Source organism: Arachis ipaensis, chromosome B1 (genome assembly GCF_059453495.1).
Source record: "Arachis ipaensis isolate K30076 ecotype BB chromosome B1, ASM5945349v1, whole genome shotgun sequence".
Taxonomy (NCBI): domain Eukaryota; kingdom Viridiplantae; phylum Streptophyta; class Magnoliopsida; order Fabales; family Fabaceae; genus Arachis; species Arachis ipaensis.
Genome location: NC_142436.1, coordinates 10,689,402 through 10,710,162, shown reverse-complemented (window position 1 = coordinate 10,710,162; position 20,761 = coordinate 10,689,402).

The following is a 20,761-nucleotide window of genomic DNA, read 5'->3' as shown; positions in this document are numbered from 1 at the left end:
TATTTATTTAATTTAATTTTTTATATGATAAAAAATATTAGAATATTCAATAAGTATTGATAATATTGTATTTGTATAAATTGATAAAAAAATCAATAAATATTATAAATTTTAATATTTGTCATTCTAACTTCTTTTTTACATATTTTACAGGATATATATTCAAATTTTTATATAAAATAATTATGAAAAATTAAAGAATTGATTATTTTTTAAGAGGAAGACTAATATTCAAGAAGGAGAACATATAACTTTTACAATATCAATACCTGTACATAGTTCTTTTACTTTAATGAATCACGAAGAAAGTGAGATACAACCTCAAAAAATTCAAATAGTTGTATCTGATGAGTTTGACCTTAATTCTTTGCAACGAGACCCTGGAAAAACAATTTTAAATTTGACAATATCACCCAAATCAAAGAGACGAAGTTAGACGAACTTATCTTAAATGGGGTCCATATCAAAAACATCTTGACAATTATCTTTCATCCGGTCCCCCAAAATTTTGTTTCAAGCTCCGCCACTACTCACCAGATTGATTCACATCAATGACATTTGGTGGATTAGAACAATTCAAAGCATTACAAACTCTGATGATAACAATGATAAAACAAGAAATGGTTAAAATCTTTATGTGTCGCATCTTCTTAGTTTTGTCAATACTCAACGTTAATGGGGTTTAAATAAAGATGAGTTCTTTCTCATACACGGATATAGAATCTACAATAATAATTGCAACAACTTTAAATAGAAAGAAGTTATCTTTTTATTCCAAACAGAAAGGAATATGGCATAAAATCTACAAACAGTTTTGACCATATTTTAATCTCTTAAAAAAAATCTTAACTGAATTATTAACAGAAAGAATAAATAGTTATTTTAGCACCTAAAAGATTTTTATTTTAACAAAACGAACCTCAATTTTTTATTTTGATGAAATGAACTTTAGAATATCAATTTTATTTGACAAAATAGTCTAAATGTTCAGAATGCTAGATTAATTAATTAAGCCAATTTATCAAACAAAATTGATATTTAGAGGTTTATTTTGTCAACAATAAAAATAACGAACTAAAAATCTATTTTAACAAAATCAGAATATTTTAAATACAAAAATAACTATATACTCTTAACAAAAAAAAGTTATTTGCATTATTTTGTGTACACCTCTCTTATATATTTTCACTATTAAAAGAGATCGATAAAAATAAAAAAGATAAAAGTTTTATCTTTCATTCCATAAAAAAAATTATGAAAAATTAGTGCAACAAATACTATTTTTATTTCATTTATTTTTTACTTATAAATATTCACATGCATTATTTTACTAATTATACCAATCAAGGCAAATGACGACGATTTTCGCCATTAAATGACAATTTTGCGACAATTAGCTCGTTTGACATGACATGTGTTACCACAGTCACTCCTTTTAGTGAATCTACTCAAGTTAACATTCAAATTATCCTTTGAAATTTGCCTCAAATATCAAATTTGTATTTTAAATTTCAATTTAGATATCTCTCTCTCTCTCTCTCTCTCTCTCTCTCTCTCTCTGCATCATCCTAGAGCCTAGAAAAGCACCGGCGGCGATGACTCGGTTCTCTCCCTCATACCGGCGTCCTTAGCTCTCTTGTAACACCCTACTACACAGTTTTACGCTTAAGTCGTAGAACAAGGGTAGTGTGGTGTTACAGACCTCTAAACAGAAAATATTTACATATAGTAGTGGAAAGAGATAACATACTAGGAGCCTTGAAAAAAGGGTAAAACAAAATCGCAAAATAAAAGGCGCAACGGTCAAGAAATAGAATTACTTGCGTGCTAAGAAACTTAAAAGTTAAGGATAGGAATAAGCAAAAGAGTCACAAGAGTGCCAATAATACAAAGGAACTAGCTCCTGACTCAGCATGCGAAGTCAAGGCTGGCCGGAGAATATTTACATATATATACATAAGTATCCCGAATACCCAAAATACAGAAACAAGTCCCTAACTCTCCTGTAACCTCTATGAGGAACAAAATAATCAAGTGTCTTGGAGAGCAAGCTAGTACATATATACATACATATACAAACTAAAACCCAAAATACACCGGGGACTACTCCGCTTCAAGGAATCTAGACGCCTAGCGAGGAGCCTCTCGAACTGCATCTGAAAACAACAACACAGTATGGGGTGAGAACCGAAGGTTCTCGGCATGGTAAAGGTGCCACGCGTATAATAAATAAGGTCCTGGGAATGCCAGAGGCAATCCTAGAACTTCGTCATACAATTATAAAACTTAATCTCTAAGCAGAAGCCATAAAAAGGGGTAGGTAATCTAAGTACCCTAAATTTACTCACTTTTAAACCTAACATAAACACCAAACTGTTCCACCCTTCCTCCGATCCTCCATCATCCATGAATCAGCAGAGACAGACAAACAAATAGTTTCACGCACAAGTAGGAAACAGATAGTGCAAATAGCAAATATAGCAGTTAGCAGGGTATAAATTCAGTTAGGCAATCACAAATAATGCATAGTAGATAAAACAAACAAATGCACATGATGCATGCCTGTCCTATGGCTGATGAGGCTCATATGTCAGTTATCCAGCCAACTCGACAAGTTCGAAAACCTTAGACTGTCCCCCGTTGCGCATCCCCATGAGTCTATGCATAGATTTCACATTCATTCATCATTTAATCACTCAATGGGGGATATCCATACCCGGAATTTATACGTGTCCGGTCACCCTTACAACGTAGGGTCAACAGAGTATCGAGATTCAACCTGGAACACGCGGTGACAAGCCACGGTTCTGTTACCCAAGAAAACTCGTATCTCAAATAATATCATTCATAAGCCATTTCATGTTCATAATCATTAGTTAATCATTCATCAAAACCATGGCATCATAACTTCATTTCACATTTACACCTCTTATTTATATCTCATCATATTTACCAATCTCTTCATCCCCAAGTTACCTTATTTTCCTAGCTTCAACTAGCTACTAGACTTAGTACTATACCTTAAGTCTAGTCTAGAAGGAAGAAAAATGAAGGTTTAGAAGTGAAAATCTGGTTTAAAACACCAAAAATCCAGTTTTGCAGCAAGCAGGGGCCACGCGTGCGCGTGAGTCATGCGTACGCGTGGTAGTATGAAAAGGTAGCATGCGTGCGCGTTCCCTTTCCATGCGTACGCGTGGTCATGCATGTTGGCTCATCACGCGCACGCATGGGCTACTCGCACATGCGCAGTTTAAAATGCCACTCCACGCGTACGGGTAGGCTACGCATACGCGTAGATGTACGTTCTTCCAAAAAATAATAGATTGCCCAGAAAGCTGCAAAACCATAATTTTAGCCACCTACATACTCATTTTTCACACCAAACTTCCGTCGTCCATAACTTTCTCTACAAAATTTCATTTTTCACAAAATGTATATCATTCAAAAGCTTGAAAAAGGGCATTGTCCATTCTTGTCTTCTCAAACAAGGGCAGAGGCTATGGCCTTGCTTGCCTCTGCCAAATATAGTATGAGTTCTTCTCCTTTTTCGGGTCAGATGAGAATTGGTGGCTGGCTCAAGAAACTTTTGAAGTTTTGAAAAGTTTACTCGCATTCTTGAGTCCACTCGAATTGGCATCCCTTCTTGAGTATTAAAAATAGAGGTAGGAATTTTAGAGCCGACCCTGCTAAGAATCTAGATAAGGCTACCAATCTGCCGTTTAGTTGCTGGACTTTTTTCAGCAGGGGGTATTTTCATCTTTAAGATTGCTCTGCATTTTTTCGGATTGGCTTCGATGCCCCTCTAAGTGACCATGAATCATAAGAACTTTCTGGCTTCCACTGCAAAGGTACACTTTGTGGGATTTAACCTCATCTCATGCTGTCTTATTATCTTGAATATTTCCTTAAGGTTGGACAGCAAACCGACTTCTTTCTTGGTTTTGACAAGCATATCATCCATGTAGACCTCAATCAACTTTCCGAGGTGGGATGAAAATACTTTTTTCATTAACTATTGATATGTTGCTCCAGCATTTTTTAGTCCAAATAGCATTACTACATAGCAGTAGTTTGTCTTGGAAGTAATAAATGAGGTCTTCTCCTGATCTGACTTGTACATCAGGATTTGGTTGTATCCTGAATATGCGTTCATAAAGTACAAGTATTTGTAACATGAAGCTGAATCTACTATAGCGTCAATGCTGGAAAGAGGGTAAGGATCCTTGGGACAGGCTTTATTGAGGTAGGTATAGTCAACGCACATCCTCCACTTCTCGTTTTGTTTCTTCACGAGCACTACATTGGCAAGCCATAACGAGTATTTTACCTCTTTTATGAACCCAGCTTCTAACAATGCTTGGACTTGTTCTTCTACTACTTGTGCTCTTTCGGAGCCGAGATTTCGTCGTTTTTGTTGGACAGGTCGTGAGCTCGGATAAACGGAAAGCTATGACTCATGAGGTCAGGACGGAATCCGGGCATGTTAGAAGCCTTCCATGCGAAAAGGTCGATATTTTCTCTTAGGAGCTTGACAAGGTCTTCTTTTAACTATTTATCCAAGTTAGCCCCTATGTTTGTTGTTTTTCCGACCTAATCATCGATCTGGACCTCCTCAGTCTTTTCATCGGGTTGTGATCTCAATTCTTCTCGAATTTGGACACCGTCGAGTTCTATGGTATTGAACTCTTTCCCCCTTTGTGCATCCACATAGGTTCAGTCTTTAATCGTAACACCTTCTTGCTAGTTTCTGATCTCCTATCACAGTTGCTATTTCCTCAGAAGTCGGGAATTTTATGCAAAGGTAAGGGATAGAGACTACCGTAGCAAGTTGGTTTAGAGTTGTTCGACCTATCAGGGTATTGTAGGCTGATGCTACGTCGACCACTATGTAATCTATACTCAAAGTTCTTGACTCAGTATCTTTACTAAAAGTGGTGTATGAAGAAATGAAGCCTAAAGGTCGGATGGGCATATCTCCCAACCCAAAAAGAGTGTCTGGATATGTTTTTAGTTCTTTTTCTTCTAACCCCAGCTTGTCAAAAGCAGGTTTAAATAGGATGTTGGCCGAGCTTTCTTGATCTACCAGAGCTCTGTGGAGGTTTACATTGGCAAGTATCATTGTGATCACGATAGGGTTGTCATGCCCAGTGTTATCCCTTGGGCATCTTCTTTTGTGAAGATAATAGTAGGTATATCGAGAGCTTGATCCTCCTCCCCGACTTGATAGACTTTTTTCAAATGTCTCTTGTGGGAGGATTTAGTTATTCCACCTTCTGCAAATCCTCTAGCAATCATGTGGACGTGTCTTTCAGGGATTCGTGGTGGCCTATCTAGCCGACTCTTGTCTTCTTCCTCTCTTTTTCTTTTTCCCTGATCGTCCGATCTTTCTACCAAGTATCTTTTCAACCAACCTTCCTTGATCAACTTTTCTATCATATTTTTTAAGTCATAGCAATCATTGTTAGAATGACTGTATATCTTGTGGTATTCACAATATTCTGTCCGACTTCTACCTTTTTTATTTTTGATGGGCCAAGGAAGTAGAAATTTTTCTGTGTGGCAAATCTCCCTGTAGATGTAAACAAGGAAAACTCATAATAGGGTATAGTTGTGATACCTTCAAGGCTTATCCGAGCTGTATTCATATTTTTTTCTTTGCTTCTTTCTCTTTATCTCATATTTGATAGTGAGAGTTTTGTCTCGGGGCAAGCTCTCCTAGTCGGACATTCTCTTCCATGTTGATGTACTTTTCTGCTCGCTCTTGCACCCCATACAAGGAGGTCAGGTGCCTTTTCGATATGGACTGGGAGAATGGGCATTCTGTGAGGCCATTAACTAGCCCCATGATGATCGCTTCGGTAGGAAAATTTTGGATTTTCCAGCAAGCCTTGTTGAATCTTTCTATATAAGCTCAGAGTGTTTCTCTGACCTCTTGTTTAACCCCTAAAAGGCTTGGAGCGTGTTTGATCTTACCTTTCTGGATGGAGAATCGGGTGACAAAACTCCTTGCAAGGTCATTAACATAAGTTACCGACCTGAGTGATAGACTGTCAAACCACTTTATTGCCGCCATGGTTAACGTCGTCAAGAAAGCTTTGCAATGAGTTGTATTCGATGTATCAACCTAGTACATTCGGCTTTTGAAATTACTTAGATGGTGTCTCGGGTCGGTCTTTCTATCATAGAAGTCCATGTCTGGGCTTTTAAAATTTCTTGGAACCTTAGCCCAAATAATCTCCTCCGTGAATGGATCTTTATCCCCAAGGGGATCTCTTCTCGATCAACATGAGCTCTCCGACCTCGAAGGTTAGTCTCTAGTTTCTTGAGTTTTTCTTCCACATATGTTCGTCATCGTACCTCCCTTTTTAGGACTCATTCAGATTCTCGTTATAACTCCAATTCAATCTCGAGCTGCTCCAACCATCCATGGTATCCGTGTACCAGATCTATGAGCTATGCCAGATTTTGGTTCACGACGTCCTCAGGTGGGTGGATTTATGAGTTTATCCTTCTGGGTTGAGGGTTTCGTGAAGTCCCCTCCCCATTAAAGCCGTCCGTTCTATCTTGTTGTGGAGGTACCATGATTGCACGATCGTCGTTGTGATGTTCTGGCTCAGACTCGGATGTCGTGTGTCGTCTTCAGGACGATTGTTATTTCCTCCAATTCTTCACTTCTGACAATACATGAAAAAAATTCTATTAATAAATAAAATTTTGTTGAGAAAATAAAATATAGCATTCCAATGATAGTTTTTGAACCTTACTCATAATCAGATTCAGTTTATTTTTTGGAAGATGAATCCTTAATAACGTCCTTCCTTTTTTTGGATTTCATCATGAAAAAGCAAACAAGCATCAGGCAATAAACACAATAAAATTGATAAAATATACAAAAAAATAAAACAATACTTAATGCTTTGCTATTCTTTTAGGTTGTTTTCTTCTTTTTGGTGTCTCCTTTGAGTCATGTTCAGAATTAGACTCAGACTCAACAGTACTTTCACTTTTCGAAGAAATAGTCTTATTCTTTTATGGCTTCTTTTGTTCCTTCTTTTGTTCCTTCCTTTTTTCTTTATTTTTGTCTTTTGATTGTTCTCTCAGCCGTGCTCTTTTCACGATGCCCTAAAACAGAAAAAAATTAGTTTACATAATATATTTAAAACAAATACACCAAAATTAAAGAAAGAATATGTTGAATTACCATATTATCCTTAGTCTCAGCTTCTATTCTTTCAACCAGCAATTTTCTAGTCCAATGTCGCACCCACGGTGGTCCAGGAATTGTATGTACCGGCATTGTGTGTGGATTCATGAAAATATACAATCATTATAGTAAAGAGGCAGCTATCAACAACATTTTTTTTTCAATTTGTGCTCTCTAATGCCCTTGATGTAAAAGTTGAGCACATGACCACCCCAATTCTGTTCACGTATTATGTACACATGAAGAATGAGCGGCATGTGAACCGAAGAAATTTTGTTTATCGTTGTCGGTAACAAGAAGCACATCTAAATGTAAAGGATGAATGTCCTCTTGAATTTCAGCCAATTTTTCTTCCCATCAACACTCATCTCCATCATAGAGTTTGTCAATTGCGACAAAGTCAAGTCTTGGAAGTTTCTAATAACTTCCTTCTGCTCCTCACTAATATTTTTAAATTTAATTTTGCTTGAATAGCATTGCCGTACAAAAGCAGCAAAAATATTTCAATAACACAGAAATAATTTGATAAAACACTGAAATTTGATTTATATAATAGATTACAAAATAGATTTTTACCAGATGCATCCAAGTCAAGGGCAGCTCCTATATTTTCTTCGATGATGTGGATTACACCATACCATGTGTGCAGTATGTTATTGTATAGATCAAATGAATATACCAATTCTTTTAAGAGCTTATGTGGTACATTCATGGCAGGGATATGCCTCATACCACCGAATTCTAATTCTTAAACAATGGCTTTTTTGTCATCGCTCATGTTTTAGAATTTATCATGAATGGATCTTGTGGAGCATCTCAAATCATGAGTTTTCTGTAAATAAATGAAAATCATGTGAATAAACTATATTTATACAAAAAAAATTGAGTTGTTCTAACATATATATGCTTACATTATATTTTGGTGCTTCCTTTTTTGCAGTGCTCCTCCTAGCAACCTTTTTTACTGTCATTTTTTCTGTATGAAATAAAAAAAGGTTAATAGGTAACAACAGCATCAGGTGCACCTCAATTTAAACGAAATACACCGAAAGACAAACCAAATACATCGCAATTATTTCTTGATTACATCACACATTGTGAGTTCAAAAAGATATGTAACTCAATCAAACATGCATAAAATGACACGAGAAGTACTACAACAAAATTCTACGAGTTAGTTACAACAAAAAGAGGACAAAACATCAAGTGCACCTCAATTCATATGAAATACACTGAAAGACAAACAAAATACACTGCTATTATTTTTTTATTACATCATACAATGTGAGTTCAAAAACACATGTAACTTAATCAAACATGCATAAAATGACACCAGAAGCACTACAACATAATTCTATGGGTAATTACAACAAATTCATGAATAAAATTCCTGAAAATGAAAAACAACATATGCAAATCACTAAAATATGTACAAAATAACATCAGAAGCACAAGAACAATATTCTGTTCTCTAGCTACAGTAAAAAGAGGACAACAGCGCCAAGTACACATCAATTCACATAAAATACACCGGAAATTGTTACTGATTACTATAGACAAACTTAGTTCAAAAGTTGTTACACCTCAAACATGCACAAAAACATATTCAAATCCCTCAAACAGATGCAAATATAGGTTAAACTATACGAGAAATACTATGTACCATTTTTACACTGACCCAACACAGTTATCACCAAATGAACAGTATAATAAGAATAGTAATATGTACTTTAACGCAAGAACAAAAAATGAATCTACTAAATAAACATAAGGAAAAGTATAGGTAGACAATGAAAATACTAAACAATGTGAACAATGGATATATTGGATGTTCAATTCAATAGGTATGCGGATGATTGACTATATTGATTTTTAATTGGATGGTTATTTCTTTTGATTTGTTTTACTCATTCACAGTTAATAATGACTGGATGTTCAATTTACTAGGTATGCGGATGGTTATCCTAATGTTAGAGTTTAGGAGGTAATTTGTGGTGGAGTATTTTTTTATTTTATTGGGTCAATTCTAGAGCCATTGTTCACATTGTTCACAAAAGTCATTGTCTACCTAGCAAAACCCTAAACATAAATATGACTATCTAGTGTTTTGCGATTGAAATGAGAAAGAGAAACGTGAGAAAACTAGACGATTAGTGAACAGTACTTTCAATAATCTTTCGTCTTCTGTTTTTGTGTTTCTTGGTGAAGATTTCGAACTTAGCTTTGAAATTTCTTTAAGTTTTTGTGACGATTTTGAGAGATTTTAAGTATCATTTGAATTTTGAGCGTTATAGTTTTGATCGAGGAAGAAAAAACGTTTTTCATAATAACGTTTGCGCTATTTAACAGTTGCGAGAGCGCATGTTTACACGCACTTTAATCTGAGATTGGTTTTTATTGGGTTTGGACTAATTTGGTTAAATTTAATTACAAAAAAAACTTGTATGTATAACAAGACTATTATCAATATTCACCATCATTTTCAACATTTATCCACCATGACTCTCCTTTAACCCATTGAGAGTTAGCATCATCGTGCAAATCGCAAGATTGAAAATCTTAGGATTTTAGAATTTAAGCCAGAACTTATGAAGGGATTAGTGAAAACAGTCTCTAGTTCTTTACTTAGGGTTCACAACATAATTAGTTGTTGCCATAGGAATTAAGAGATAATTAATTAACTTTTTTTAAATTAAAAAAATATATAATAATGTCAAGTGTGGCTTTTCCTGGGATAGTTTCAACAGTAATATTTACTTACGTTTATATAATTTTTTTCTATTATTTACTCTCATTTTAAATAATAAATTAAGAGTGCATATATCATATAAAAATAAAGACCTAATAAAAAATTCAAAGGGCATCAAAAGTAGTACAATGTTTGTGTTACTCTATTATGTGTACTCTAACGATAACATTCCATTAAAAATCAAATCTCAAAATTCATATTTTTATAAATTTAAGTTCAGATAAACTTTAAATAGTGGTTGAATTATTGAAACTTGGGATTTAAAAATCAGAAAAATATTAAATATAATAGATAAAAAAATTCAAAAATATTTATAAAGATGCTCAAAAATTATTTTGAGAGAACTCTTAAAATAATGAATAATTTATATTAATATATTTTTTTATTGTCTTGAATTATTATTTAGAGCGTAAATATTTATAACTAAGTATGCTTAATTTTCTCAAATTTTAGATCGGTTATCCAAAATATTTATTAGAACCAATTAAGAGCTAATTAATTTAACTTAAACAGAAAAAGATAATAATCTTAATTATGGCTCTGATATTGATGGTTTCAACAATAATATTCATCCATTTTCATATGAATTTCTTTCCTTGTCTATTCTCATTTTAAATGATAAATTAAGAGTGCATATATCATATAAAAATAAAGACCTAATAAAAAATTCAAAGGGCATCAAAAGTAGTACAATGTTTGTGTTACTCTATTATGTGTACTCTAACGATAACATTCCATTAAAAATCAAATCTCAAAATTCATATTTTTATAAATTTAAGTTCAGATAAACTTTAAATAGTGGTTGAATTATTGAAACTTGGGATTTAAAAATCAGAAAAATATTAAATATAATAGATAAAAAAATTCAAAAATATTTATAAAGATGCTCAAAAATTATTTTGAGAGAACTCTTAAAATAATGAATAATTTATATTAATATATTTTTTTATTGTCTTGAATTATTATTTAGAGCGTAAATATTTATAACTAAGTATGCTTAATTTTCTTAAATTTTAGATCGGTTATCCAAAATATTTATTAGAACCAATTAAGAGCTAATTAATTTAACTTAAACAGAAAAAGATAATAATCTTAATTATGGCTCTGATATTGATGGTTTCAACAATAATATTCATCCATTTTCATATGAATTTCTTTTCTTGTATATTCTCATTTTAAATGATAAAATAAGAGTGTATACCTCATATAGAAATGAAGACCTAGTAAAAAATTTTAAAAGTCTAATGGTTACACAATATCTTTTGCGTTACTCTATCATGTGTATTCTGACGATAATATTTTATAATTTTATTCTCTTTTAAACTTTATCTCATAGTCATAAAATTAAACTTCAAAACTTAAAATTTGTGTAAATAAAAGTTCAGATAAACTTCGTGTAGGAGTTAAAATGTTGGGACTTGAATTTAAAATTGGGAAGATGTTAAATATAATAGATTAAAAAAATTCAAAAATATTTATAGAGATGCTCACGAATAATTTCGGAAAGGAAATAATCATTAAGAAAGCGAGAATAAAAAAAAGGGATAGATGCATAGACTCAGTGGGAGCTGTTCTAATAAATAGAGTTGACGAACTTTTCTGTTGCGTGAGAGGAAAGAATCCTATTGTACAAATAAAATTCTCAAAAAGCTATACAGAAATATGTATATAGACTTGTTTACGTATTTGTACTGAAATATTATTTCAATTGATTAATAAACACACTACTCGAAATCTTTATTTTTAAATCCTTATATCACTTACTAACAGAACTCTTACAATAATAATAACTAAGATTCATATATATCTTTTATTTTTTTGAATTATTATTTAGAGTGTAAATATTTATAACTAAGTATACTTGGTTTCTTGGATTTTAGGTAAGTTATCCGAGACGTTTATCATAATCAATTAAGAGCTAATTAATTAACTTTTCTTAAATTAAAAAAAATATAATAATCTCAAGTGTGGCTTCTCCACAGACAGTTTCAATAGTAATATTCATTCATGTCTATATAAATTTTTTTCTATTATTTACTCTCATTCTAAATAATAAATTAAGAATGTATATACCATATAAAAATAAAGACCTAATAAAAAACTTAAAGGACATCAAAGGTAGTATAATATTTGTGTTACTCTGTCACATGCACTCTAGCGATAAGATTTGATTGAAAATCAAATCTCAAAATTATATTTTTATAAATAAAAGTTCAAATAAACTTCAAATAGTGGTTGAATTATTGAAACTTTGGATTTAAAAATAAAAAAAATATTAAATATAATAGATAAAAAATTCAAAAGTATTTATAAAAATATTTAAAAATTATTTTTTGAGAGAACTTTTAAAATAATGAATAATTTATATTCATATATTTTTTTTATTGTCTTGAATTATTATTTAAAGTATAAATATTTATAACTAATTATACTTAGTTTTCTCATATTTTAGGTAGCTTATTCAAAAAATTTATTAGACCCAATTAAGAGTTAATTAATTTAACTTAAATGAAAAAAAGATAATAATCTTGATTTTAGCTCTGATACTGATAGTTTCAATAGTAATATTCATTCATTCTCATATAATTTTTTTTGCCTATTTTTATTTTAAATGATAAAATAAGAGTGTAATACTTCATATAAAAATGAAGACCTAGTAAAAAACTTTAAAAATTCAAAGGTAGCACAATGCTTTTGCGTTACTCTAACAATAATATTTCATAGTTTTATTCTCTTTTATTTCATAGTTATGAAAATTAAACCTTAAAACTTATCATTTTTGTAAATAAAAGTGCAGATAAATTTTATGCAGCGGTTGAAATATTTGGACTTGAATTTAAAAATCAGGAAGATGTTAAATATAATAGATTAAAAATATTCAAAAATATTATAAAGATATTTATGAATAATTTCAGAAAATAAATAATCATTAAGAAATAAAGCGAGAATAAAAAAGAAATAGGTGCAGAGACTCAATGGGAGCTGTTCTAATAAATGGAGTTGACGACCTTTCTTTTCGCACGCGAGGAAAAGAATCTTACTAGCAGAACTCTTATAATAATAAATAACTAAGATCATATATATCTCTTTTATTTTCTTGAATTATTATTTAGAGTGTAAATATTTATAATTAAGTATACTAGGTTTCTTGGGTTTTAGGTAAGTTATCGAGACTTTTTATCAGAATCAATTAAGAGCTAATTAATTAATTTTCTTAAATTAAAAAAAATATAATAATCTCAAGTGTGGCTTCTCCACGAATAGTTTCAATAGTTATATTCATTCATGTCTATATAAATTTTTTCTATTATCTACTCTCATTCTAAATAATAAATTAAGAATGTATATATCATATAAAAATAAAAACCTAATAAAAAATTTAAAGGGCATCAAAGGTAGTATAATATCTGTGTTACTTTATCATGTGCATTCTAACGATAAGATTTCATTAAAAATCAAATCTCAAAATTTATATTTTTATAAATAAAAGTTCAGATAAAATTCAAATAGTGGTTAAATTATTGAAATTTGAAATTTAAAAATAAAAAATATTAAATATAATAGATAAAAGAATTCAAAAATATTTATAAAAATATTTAAAAATTATTTTTTGAGAAAACTCTTAAAATAATAAATAATTTATATTCATATATTTTTTTATTGTCTTAAATTATTCTTTAGAGTGTAAATATTTATAAATAAGTATGCTTAGTTTTCTCAAATTTTATTAGGTCGTTTATGCAAAAAATTTATTTGAACCAATTAAGAGGTAATTAATTTAAGCCAAGAAGCAATAACTCAAATGGCATAGTCTCTCCATACTCAATTAAGAGGTTGCGGGTTCGAGTCTCCATATCTTCGATAAAAAAAAGTAATTAATTTAACTTAAATGAAAAAAGATAATAATCTTGATTATGGCTCTAATACTGATGATACCAATACTAATATTCATCGATTGTCATATGAATTTTTTTTATTGTCTATTCCCATTCTAAATGATAAAACAAGAGTGTATACATCATATAGAAATGAAGACCTAATAAAAATTTTAAAGGTTTCAAAAGTACTCTCCTCATCTAGTGCCCGACGCTCTGCTAGGGTTTCACTGCGCCGCCTCCATGGTTACACCTTTCTTTGTCTTTTCTTCGTCAAACCCTTTTCCATCTTCTTCTACTTTCTTTTCTTAATTTCTTTTTCACTTAACTCCCTAATTTTAGTTTTCTCTCCCAATTCATTCCTCTTTTATGTCGGAGTTTGGGGAGACACATGACAATCCACAATCTTAAAGGGATTTGCAAATCCTACTCCCCCGAGGTTGGTTTTATCTGTGAAACAAAAAATCAATCTCGACAAGTTGAAGAAAAACTAAGATCTTGTGCTTTCAAGGAATGGTTTATTGTGGATCCGGAAGGATTATCAGGGGTTTTGGCAATGGCATGGAGGGATGATTGCACTGTTCAGATTTTACAGCATGATAGATTTTTTATTGCGGCATCAGTTCTGACAGCTGGTTCTAATGATCCCTATGGTGTTCTAGGTGTTTATCTTAGTTCAAATGATCAACATAGAATGGCTCAATTTGCTGAATTAACTTCAGTCACCCAACAGTTCGATGATAAAGTTGTGTTAATGGGGATTTTAATGCCATTTCTAATCAATTGGAGAAAGAAGGTGGGGGTGCTAAATCTCCTTCTTCTATTGAAACCTTTAATAGTTTTATTGATGATAATTCCCTGATTGATATTGGTATGGTCAGAAGACCATTCACTTAGTCAAATAGATGGAGGGGTGATGAGTTGATACAGGAAAGACTGGACCGATTCCTGGTAAGAGTTGATTGGCAGCAACTCTATCCCAATGCAACGGTTCTTAGACTGTCAGAATCAGGCTCGGATCACGCCCCTCTTCTCTTAGACTCTAATCCGAGAATTGAGAGATCTAAACGCCGATTCAAATTCCAAGAAAGATGGTGTTTCAATGATGAAATAAGGCAGATTGTTAGAGAGGTTTGGCATGAACAGATTGATGGTTCAGCCACGTATATCCTAGCTCAAAAAATAAAGCGTTGTCGGCATAAGATTGTCAGATGGCAGCAAGAAAACAGATCTAATTCGAAGGTGGAGATTGATTTACTACAGTCGGAATTAGAGGAACTTCGTTTAGCAGGAATTCATGGAGGCAACATCATTTTAAAAATAGAGGACAAACTTAAAAAGGCATTGCAAAATGAGGAATCTTATTGGAAAGATAAGTCTAGAGTCAAATGGCTCAAATCTGTTGATCAGAATACAGCTTTCTTCCATCAGAAATTTAGAAATCGAACCCGAAGGAATAGAATTTGGCAACTAACTGGCAGTGATGGTGAAGTGGCTACTTCAAATGCTAGTATTGCTTCTGTGGCTGAATCTTATTTCAAGGACATCTTTTCCTCCACTTGTCATGAGAACCCTGAACCTCTGTTTACTGATTTTGAACCTAAGGTTACATCTCACATGAACCGTAGGCTTCAAAGATCAGTGACTATGGAGGAAGTGAAACGTGCAACATTTAGCATTCATCCTCAAAGTGCTCCAGGAGATGATGGTATGACAGCAAAAATTTTTCAAAGCTTCTGGAACATACTTAGTGGTGATGTGTTTCGAGCAGTTAAGAGCTTCTTTTTTGGGGGCAGAATCTTGAAGTGTTTTAACCACACTCAGATCTGTCTTATTCCCAAGATTTCTGATGCTAAAGATATGACTCAGGTAAGACCAATAAGCCTATATTCAGTCTTTTACAAGATTTTCTCCAAAGTATTTGTACATAGGCTTCAGGGTATGATGAATAGACTAATTAGCCCTACGCAGAGTACTTTTATTAAAGGCAGATTAATCTCTAATAATATTCTAATTGCTCACGAGTGTATGCATTACTTGAAGAACAAAAAAAGGGGTCTCGAAAATGAAATGGCGCTAAAATTAGATATGAATAGTTTCTGATCTCCTATCACAGTTGCTATTTCCTCAGAAGTCGGAAATTTCATGCAAAGGTAAGGGATAGAGACTACTGTAGCAAGTTGGTTTAGAGTTGTTCGACCTATCAGGGTATTGTAGGCTGATGCTACGTCGACCACTATGTAATCTATACTCAAGGTTCTTGACTCAGTATCTTTACCAAAAGTGGTGTATGGAGAAATGAAGCCTAAAGATCGGATGGGCATATCTCCCAACCCAAAAAGAGTGTCTGGATATGTCTTTAGTTCTTTTTCTTCTAACCCCAGCTTGTCAAAAGCAGGTTTAAATAGGATGTTGGCCGAGCTTTCTTGATCTACCAGAGCTCTGTGGAGGTTTACATTGGCAAGTATCATTGCGATCACGATAGGGTCGTCATGCCCAGTGTTATCCCTTGGGCATCTTCTTTTGTGAAGATAATAGTAGGTATATCGAGAGCTTGATCCTCCTCCCCGACTTGATAGACTTTTTTCAAATGCCTCTTGCGGGAGGATTTAGTTATTCCACCTTCTGCAAATCCTCTGGCAATCATGTGGACGTGTCTTTCAGGGGTTCGTGGTGGCCTATCTAGCCGACTCTTGTCTTCTTCCTCTCTTTTTCTTTTTCCCTGATCGTCCGATCTTTCTACCAAGTATCTTTCCAACCAACCTTCCTTGATCAACTTTTCTATCATATTTTTTAAGTCATAGCAATCATTGTTAGAATGACTGTATATCTTTTGGTATTCACAATATTCTGTCCGACTTCTACTTTTTTTATTTTTGATGGGCTAAGGAAGTAGAAATTTTTCTGTGTGGCAAATCTCCCTGTAGATGTAAACAAGGAAAACTCATAATGGGGTATAGTTGTGATACATTCAAGGCTTATCCGAGCTGTATTCATATTTTTTTCTTTGCTTCTTTCTCTTTATCTCAGACTTGATAGTGAGAGTTTTGTCTCGGGGCAAGCTCTCCTAGTCGGACATTCTCTTCCATGTTGATGTACTTTTCTGCTCGCTCTTGCACCCTATACAAGGAGGTCAGGTGCCTTTTCGATATGGACTGGGAGAATGGGCATTCTGTGAGGCCATTAACTAGCCCCATGATGATCGCTTCGGTAGGAAAATTTTGGATTTTCCAGCAAGCCTTGTTGAATCTTTCTATATAAGCTCAGAGTGTTTCTCTGACCTCTTGTTTAACCCCTAAAAGGCTTGGAGCGTGTTTGATCTTACCTTTCTGGATGGAGAATCGGGTGACAAAACTCCTTGCAAGGTCATTGAAATAAGTTACCGACCTGAGTGATAGACTGTCAAACCACTTTATTGCCGCCATGGTTAACGTCGTCAAGAAAGCTTTGCAATGAGTTGTATTCGATGTATCAGCCTAGTACATTCGGCTTTTGAAATTACTTAGATGGTGTCTCGGGTCGGTTTTTCTATCATAGAAGTCCATGTCTGGGCTTTTAAAATTCCTTGGAACCTTAGCCCAAATAATCTCCTCCGTGAATGGATTTTTATCCCCAAGGGGGTCTCTTCTCGATCAACATGAGCTCTCTGACCTCGAAGGTTAGTCTCTAGTTTCTTGAGTTTTTCTTCCACATCTGTTCGTCATCGTACCTCCCTTTTTAGGACTCATTCAGATTCTCGTTATAACTCCAATTCAATCTCGAGCTGCTCCAACCATCCATGGTATCCGTGTACTAGATCTATGAGCTCTGCTGGATTTTGGTTCACGACGTCCTCAGGTGGGTGGATTTATGAGTTTATCCTTCTGGGTTGAGGGTTTCGTGAAGTCCCCTCCCCATTAAAGCCGTCCGTTCTATCTTGTTGTGGAGGTACCATGATTGCACGATCGTCGTTGTGATGTTCTGGCTCAGACTCGGATGTCGTGTGTCATCTTCAGGACGATTGTTATTTCCTCCAATTCTTCACTTCGGACAATACATGAAAAAAATTCTGTTAATAAATAAAATTTTGTTGAGAAAATAAAATATAGCATTCCAATGATAGTTTTTGAACCATACTCATAATCAGATTCAGTTTGTTTTTCGGAAGATGAATCCTCAATAACGTCCTTCCTTTTTTTGGATTTCATCCTGAAAAAGCAAACAAGCATCAGGCAATAAACACAATAAAATTGATAAAATATACAAAAAAAAATAATACTTAATGCTTTGCTATTCTTTTAGGTTGTTTTCTTCTTTTTGGTGTCTCCTTTGAGTCATGTTCAGAATTAGACTCAGACTCAACAGTACTTTCACTTTTCGAAGAAATAGTCTTATTCTTTTGTGGCTTCTTTTGTTCCTTCTTTTTTTCCTTCCTTTTTTCTTTATTTTTGTCTTTTGATTGTTCTCTCAGCTGTGCTCTTTTCACGATGCCCTAAAACAGAAAAAAAATTTGTTTACATAATATATTTAAAACAAATACACCAAAATTAAAGAAAGAATTCTGTTGAATTACCATATTATCCTTAGTCTCAGCTTCTATTCTTTCAACCAACAATTTCCTAGTCCAATGTCGCACCCACAGTGGTCCAGGAATTGTATGTAACGGCATTGTGTGTGGATTCATGAAAATATACAATCATTATAGTAAAGAGGCAGCTATCAACAACATTTTTTTTTCAATTTGTGCTCTCTGATGCCCTTGATGAAAAAGTTGAGCACATGACCACCCCAATTCCGTTCACGTATTATGTACACATGAAGAATGAGCGGCATGTGAACCGAAAAAATTTTTTTTATCGTTGTCGGCAACAAGAAGCACATCTAAATGTAGAGGATGAATGTCCTCTTGAATTTCAGCCAATTTTTCTCCCCATCAACACTCATCTCCATCGTAGAGTTTCTCAATTGCGACAAAGTCAAGTCTTGGAAGTTTCTAATAACTTCCTTCTGCTCCTCAGTAATATCTTTAAATTTAATTTTGCTTGAATAGCATGGCCCTACAAAAGCAGCAAAAATATTTCAATAACACAGAAATAATTTGATAAAACACTGAAATTTGATTTATAGAATAGATTACAAAATAGATTTTTACCAGATGCATCCAAGTCAAGGGCAGCTCCTATATTTTCTTCGATGATGTGGATTACACCATACCATGTGTGCAGTATGTTATTGTATAGATCAAATGAATATACCAATTCTTTTAAGAGCTTATGTGGTACATTCATGGCAGGGATATGCCTCATACCACCGAATCCTAATTCTTAAACAATGGCTTTCTTGTCATCGCTCATGTTTTAGAATTTATCATGAATGGATCTTGTGGAGCATCTCAAATCATGAGTTTTCTGTAAATAAATGAAAATCATGTAAATAAACTATATTTATATAAAAAAAATTGAGTTATTCTAACATATATATGCTTACATTATATTTTGGTGCTTCCTTTTTTGCAGTGCTCCTCCCAGCAACCTTTTTTACTGTCATTTTTTCTGTATGAAATAAAAAAAAGTTAATAGGTAACAACAGCATCAGGTGCACCTCAATTTAAACGAAATACACCGAAAGATAAACCAAATACATCGCAATTATTTCTTGATTACATCACACATTGTGAGTTCAAAAAGATATGTAACTCAATCAAACATGCATAAAATGACACGAGAAGTACTGCAACAAAATTCTACGAGTTAGTTACAACAAAAAGAGGACAAAACATCAAGTGCACCTCAATTCATATGAAATACACTGAAAGACAAACAAAATACACTGCTATTATTTTTTTTATTACATCATACAATGTGAGTTCAAAAACACATGTAACTTAATCAAACATGCATAAAATGACACCAGAAGCACTACAACACAATTCTATGGGTAATTACAACAAATTCATGAATAAAATTCCTGAAAATGAAAAACAACATATGCAAATCACTAAAATATGTACAAAATAACATCAGAAGCACAAGAACAATATTCTGTTCTCTAGCTACAGTAAAAAGAGGACAATAGCGCCAAGTACATATCAATTCACATAAAATACACCGGAAATTGTTACTGATTACTATAGACAAACTTAGTTCGAAAGTTGTTACACCTCAAACATGCACAAAAACATATTCAAATCCCTCAAACAGATGCAAATATAGGTTAAACTATACGAGAAATACTATGTAACATTTTTACACTGACCCAACACAGTTATCACCAAATGAACAGTATAATAAGAATAGTAATATGTACTTTAACGCAAGAACAAAAAATGAATCTACTAAATAAACATAAGGAAAAGTATAGGTAGACAATGAAAATACTAAACAATGTGAACAATGGATATATTGGATGTTCAATTCAATAGGTATGCGGATGATTGATTATATTGATTTTTAATTGGATGGTTATTTCTTTTGATTCGGTTTACTCATGCACAGTTAATAATGACTGAATGTTCAATTTACTAGGTGTGCGGATGGTTATCCTAATGTTAGAGTTTATGAGGTGATTTGTGGTGGAGTGTTTTTTTATTTTATTGGGTCAATACTAGAGCCATTGTTCACATTGTTCACAAAAGTCAGTGTCTACCTAGCAAAACCCTAAACATAAATATGACTATCTAGTGTTTTGCGATCGAAATGAGAAAGAGAAACGTGAGAAAACTGGACGTTTAGTGAACAGTACTTTCAATAATCTTTCGTCTTCTGTTTTTGTGTTTCTTGGTGAAGATTTCGAACTTAGCTTTGAAATTTCTTTAAGTTTTTGTGACGATTTTGAGAGATTTTGAGTATCGTTTGAATTTTGAGCGTCATAGTTTTGATCGAGGAAGAAAAAGCGTTTTTCATAATAACGTTCGCGCTATTTAACAGTTGCGAGAGCGCGTGTTTACACGCACTT